Here is a 6,162-nt window from a genome sequence, read left to right as displayed (position 1 = left end):
ATCTCTCTCTCTATCTCTCTGTGTGTCTCTCTCTCCCCCCCCCCCCCTCTCTCTCTCTCTCTCTCTCTCTCTCTCTCTCTCTCTCTCTCTCTCTCTCTCTGTCTGTCTGTCTGTCTGTCTGTCTGTCTGTCTGTCTGTCTGTCTGTCTGTCTGTCTGTCTGTCTGTCTGTCTATCTCTCTCTCTCTCTCTCTCTCTCTCTCTCTCTCTCTCTGTCTCTCTCTCACTATCCCTCTCCTTTCTCTCTCTCTGTCTCTCTCTCTAGTCCTCCCATGTGGGTCTGCTGGAGGTTCCTACAGAACTGTGTATCAGCAACCCCTACAGGCTGTCACCTGACCATGCTGTATGAGAACACCATGATACTGAACCACACCTTCACATCTTTAGGAGTCCACTGTCTGGACATCAGTGCCCGCAACGACATCAGCAAACTGCAGACCTCCTACAGCATCTTTGTGAGGAGAGATCGTAAGTCAGGTGTTATCATGTGGTCTGTGGAGATTTGGTCCACTTTAGTCACGCTAGGCTACAGTACAGTACAGCACACACTTTGTCCTCTCACTATCAATACAGTATAGACTGTTTGATATAGTACAAATTATCCATCTATTAGTACAGTGTCGCTCAGCAGTTCTGGTAGCACAAGGGGTTTTGATGATAATTTACCTCTTTAGATTTCATGGTTCTTCCTGTAATCTCAAACTGAACCGAGTGATAGTGTGTTCAGAGAAATGAAAAGACGTCAGTGGGACAGTGGCCAGGGTTGAGGAATGCAGCTAAGGAGTTCTGGAGGAGAGCAATTTAACGGTAGGACCCACACCCCATACTGTATATGTCTCCTGTGGTGAATTGATTTGTGGTGGATGGTACGGTTACAGAGGAGTTTCAGGAAGCTTGTGAACTCATTGTAATGCATAACAAATAGATTGTTTAAAACCAGAAGACTAAAATAATGATGAATGATGGTTTGTGTAAATAGGAACATGATTCAATGGTGCACAAAGTTAAGACAAGAGGAGACATGCTAATAATCATGTATGCAGACACTGGGGAGTATGACAGTTACTAATTGGGAGATAATTGTAAAAAGAAAATCAATTCTGCTTGCAGAACTTCTGACCAGTATTCAAGCTTGTCTAACTGCATCATGTAATAATGTAGAAAAACAGTTCTCTATTTGTCTCTTTATAGCCTCCATTAACCTGCTCTTCACCCTGACGTGTGCTGGGATCATCTTGGCAATCCTCGCCTTCATCACTGTTATAGCCTGTCGCACTAAGAATGGACACAACAACAAATCACCGGTAGGAGACTGACAGAGAGACTTGTTGAAAAATGTTAGGCCCTGTTTCAATACTCCTCCTAAAGAAATGAGGCTATTCTACAACGTGTCCACAAGGGGGTGATATATACCTAACAAATTGACTAACGATCAACTCCAAAAATTGTCCGTAGCCATAGAAAGCACTGTCAAGCGGTCAAGCGGTGTTATACTACTCGAGTACAGGACTCAGATTTGATTCAGACTCGAGTCACGATTCTCATGACTCGTGACTCGACTCGGACTCGACCAGTAGTGACTCGGACTTGGACTCGACCAGTAGGGACTTGGTTGTAGAAAATCTCTCTCTTTTGTATAATTCATCATACTAGCTACAACAGCAAATGTTAGATAGCTGTATTATCTAATCAGCCTTACAAAAGTGCAACATTGTAATGAAATGTAGCTTAAAAAGCACTACAATGGGCACTACAATGGGACTTGTGACTTGAGTATAAAGGACTCGGACTTGGATACGGACTCGAGGTTTACTGGAATCTACATCACTGCTGTCAAGTGATGGGAATTTGCACAGTGCATTTGTTCTTGTTCAATATGAAATTACTAAGAAATGTTCAGACAATGTAGCCCTATAAACACCAAAAAAACACTTGTGTGTCAGTGTAAATGTTTATATTTGTTTGTATATTTATTATTTTACAGATATCTAAGTCCAGTAACGCCACTTACTCCAGCATGGACATGGAACTACAGCCGCAACAGGACATCCCTGGTATCACTAGTGATATCTATGTGTCCAGGCCAAAGAAAGGAGAGGTCCAACCCCTTCTGCAGCACGGGACCAGATCTGTCGCCTACTCCTGCCGCATCTAGTCTTCATTTACACACTTTTGATTTGGGCTTTGTGTTGGACTGATTCAAGTCAAATGTTAATAGTTTGCTAAAAATGTATTTTTTGAGATGAATATATGTCACCAGTGACATTTAACTATTAATTGTCAGTGATATAATACCAATGTAGCTTACATTCCTCTGTCTGTGTGGATTCTATACTTACACTATTTTGCCTTTGATGATCCCATCCTCAGACCCAACCAAAATCCTGACCTCGAAAACTAAATATCCATCCAAGGGGTTTTAGAGCAGTGGTTCCCAAACTGTGTGTGTGTGTCTGTCATCAAGGCAATGTGTGGCTATTTGAAGAATCTCAAATATAAAATATATTTTGATTTGTTTAAAGAAATGTTGGTTACAATATGATTCCATATATCTTATTTCATAGTGTTGATGTCTTCACTATTATTCTACCATGTAGAAAATAGTAAAAATAAAGAAAAACCCATGAATGAGGAGGTGTTATAAAGCTTTTGACCGGCAGTGTATAATATATATTTTATTTTTTATAATGGACCTCAGTCCGGCTTTAAACTTACCCTTGAAAGTTGTAATAGTAGAATGCACAAGGTGCAATTTCTGAATTGGGTAGTGCATCATCAGTTCCTCTTGTCATGTTAGTCATTGTATACCTTAAAGAGCTATTTATAACTTGTCAGAAATGTCCAGATCAACTAGCCCATGTCAGCTAATGTTTTTTAGCTAGGTTTTTTTGCATATAGATATTGTTGTAATATTTTGTCAGTCAAATATCACATGAATACACATTAGACATGGCAAAATTTAAAGAATTGCAAGAAAATGTGCTTCAAAACGGCAAAATGTTCTTTGCCCCCTATGACAAAATGTGTAGAATTGCAGGAAATCATTGTTAGACTTGTTTTTAAATTCTCTCCACCAACAAGCGGGGTGTAAACAGTGTCCGCCATGAACAGTGCTTGTGCCCGTAGAAATTCCCCAATGCTGGAAGGGGGGCCCCGAGTGAAAAAAACATGTCTCAAAACACCAGTCTCAACGTCAACAGTGAAGAGGCGACTCCGGGATGCTGACCTTCTAGGCAGAGTTGCAAAGAAGTCCAGTGTCTGTGTTCTTTTGCCCATCTTAATCTTTTCTTTTTATTGGCCCGTCTGAGATATGGCTTTTTCTTTGCAACTCTGCCTAGAAGGTCAGCATCCCGGAGTCACCTCTTCACTGTTGACGTTGAGACTGGTGTTTTGCGGGTACTATTTAATGAAGCTGCCAGTTAAGGACCTGTGAGGTGCCTGTTTCTCAAACTAGACACTCTAATGTATTTGTCCTCTTGCTCAGTTGTGCACTGGGGCCTCCCACTCCTCTTTCTATTCTGGTTAGATCCAGTTTGCACTGTTCTGTGAAGGGAGTAGTACACAACTTTGTACGAGATCTTCAGTTTCTTGGCAATTTCTCGCATGGAATAGCCTTAATTTCTCAGAACAAGAATAGACTGACGAGTTTCAAAATAAAGTTATTTGTTTCTGGCCATTTTGAGCCTGTAATCGAACCCACAATTGCTGATGCTCCAGATACTCAACTAGTCTCAGGAAGGCCCGTTTTATTGCTTCTTTAACCAGCACAACAGTTTTCAGCTGTGCTAACGTAATTGCAAAAGGGTTTTTAATGATCAATTAGCCTTTTAAAATGATAAACTTGGATTAGCAAACACAACGTGCCATTGGAACACAGGACTGATGGTTGCTGACAATGGGCCTCTGTACGCCTATGTAGATATTCCATTAAAAATCAGCCGTTTCCAGCTACAATAGCCATTTACAACATTAACAATGTCTACACTGTATTTCTGATCAATTTGATGTTATTTTAATGGACAAAAAATGTGCTTTTCTTTCGAAAACAAGGACATTTCTAAGTGACCCCAAACTTTTGAACGGTAGTATATATCAAATAGAAAAATATATAAAAGAACAATTCATATTATTTAATGATTGTGGGTGCGTAACATGAAGTAGGCCTACAACTCAAGTTAGATTGTATTGTATCTGTACAATCTGTAGCTCAATTGGTGGAGCATGGCGCTTGTAACGCCAGGGTAGTGGGTTCGATCCCCGGGACCACCCATACGTACAAATGTATGCACACATGACTGTAAGTCATTATATTATTATTATATTATTGTAAGATACCATTCAAATAAATAACGTTGGTACCTTTGGTACAGTCGTGAGCAGCAAGTAGGCTACAGTCGTGTGCAGCAAGTAGACTACAGTCGTGAGCAGCAAGTATGCTACTGTCGTGAGCAGCAAGTAGGCTACTGTCGTGAGCAGCAAGTAGGCTACTGTCGTGAGCAGCAATTAGGCTACAGTCGTGAGCAGCAAGTAGGCTACAGTCGTGAGCAGCAAGTAGGCTCCAGTCATGAGCAGCAAGTAGGATCATGTCGTGAGCAGCAAGTAGGCTACTGTCGTGAGCAGCAAGTAGGCTACTGTCGTGAGCAGCAAGTAGCCTACAGTTGTGAGCAGCAAGTAGGCTACTGTCGTGAGCAGCAAGTAGGCTACAGTCGTGAGCAGCAAGTAGGCTACAGTCGTGAGCAGCAAGTAGGCTACAGTCGTGAGCAGCAAGTAGGCTACAGTCATGAGCAGCAAGTAGGATCATGTCGTGAGCAGCAAGTAGGCTACTGTCGTGAGCAGCAAGTAGGCTACTGTCGTGAGCAGCAAGTAGGCTACAGTTGTGAGCAGCAAGTAGGTTCCTGCCGTGAGCAGCAAGTAGGCTACTGTCGTGAGCAGCAAGTAGGCTACTGTCGTGAGCAGCAAGTAGGCTACTGTCGTGAGCAGCAAGTAGGCTACAGTCGTGAGCAGCAAGTAGGCTACAGTCGTGAGCAGCAAGTAGGCTACTGTCGTGAGCAGCAAGTAGGCTACTGTTGTGAGCAGCAAGTAGGCTACAGTCGTGAGCAGCAAGTAGGCTACTGTCGTGAGCAGCAAGATAAATATATAGAAATAACGGTGACAGATGTGGATTACCCAACATATACATGGATTTGGAGGACAATAACCAGTGTATAACATTGTAAATATAACAAGACTTCTTACTGACAACGACACTTTATTTATTTTTACTTTCAGCATTGACTTTCTTGGCATTCCATAAAAACATTTAGTAAATGAAATGAACATTTTCTAAAGATGTTGACAGGCAGTATCTCTAGGTAATACCCATCAGGACCGTTCCCTACAGTGTTACTGGCAGGTCTCATCTATCATCATAATTGGATCCAATCCTCTAAAACAGGAGTTCCCAAACTTTTTCACTCGGGCCCCCCTTCCAGCATTGAGGAACAAGCACTGTTCATGACACAAACTGTTCACACCCCTCTTGTTGGTGGAGAGAATCTAGCAAGTTTAAAGCTTTTTTCCTGCAATTCTACACATTTTGTCATGGGGTGCAAAGAAAATTTTGCAATTTTAAAGCAAGATTTCTTGCAATTCTATACATTTTGCCATGTCTAATGTGTATGAATGTGATATTTGAGTGACAAAAAAATTACACCTGGGCTTACCCCCAGGTGGTAAGGGTAGGTAACAACACATCTGCCACACTGATCCTCAACACGGGGGCCCCTCAGGGGTGCGTGCTCAGTCCCCTCCTGTACTCTCTGTTCACCCATGACTGCATGGCCAGGCACGACTCCAACACCATCATTAAGTTTGCCGACGACACAACAGTGGTAGGCCTGATCACCGACAACGATGAGACAGCCTATAGGGAGGAGGTCAGAGATCTGGCCGTGTGGTGCCAGGACAACAACCTCTCCCTCAACGTGACCAAGACAAAGGAGATGATTGTGGACTACAGGAAAAACAATAGGACTGAGCACGCCCCCATTCTCATCGACGGGGCTGTAGTGGAACAGGTTGAGAGCTTCAAGTTCCTTGGTGTCCACATCACCAACGAACTATCATGGTCCAACCACACCAAGACAGTCGTGAAGAGGGCACGACAAAGCCTATTCCCCCTCAGG

The sequence above is a fragment of the Coregonus lavaretus genome (assembly GCF_964263955.1).
Source record: "Coregonus lavaretus genome assembly, chromosome: 1".
Classification (NCBI taxonomy): domain Eukaryota; kingdom Metazoa; phylum Chordata; class Actinopteri; order Salmoniformes; family Salmonidae; genus Coregonus; species Coregonus lavaretus.
This window is presented reverse-complemented; position numbering follows the sequence as displayed.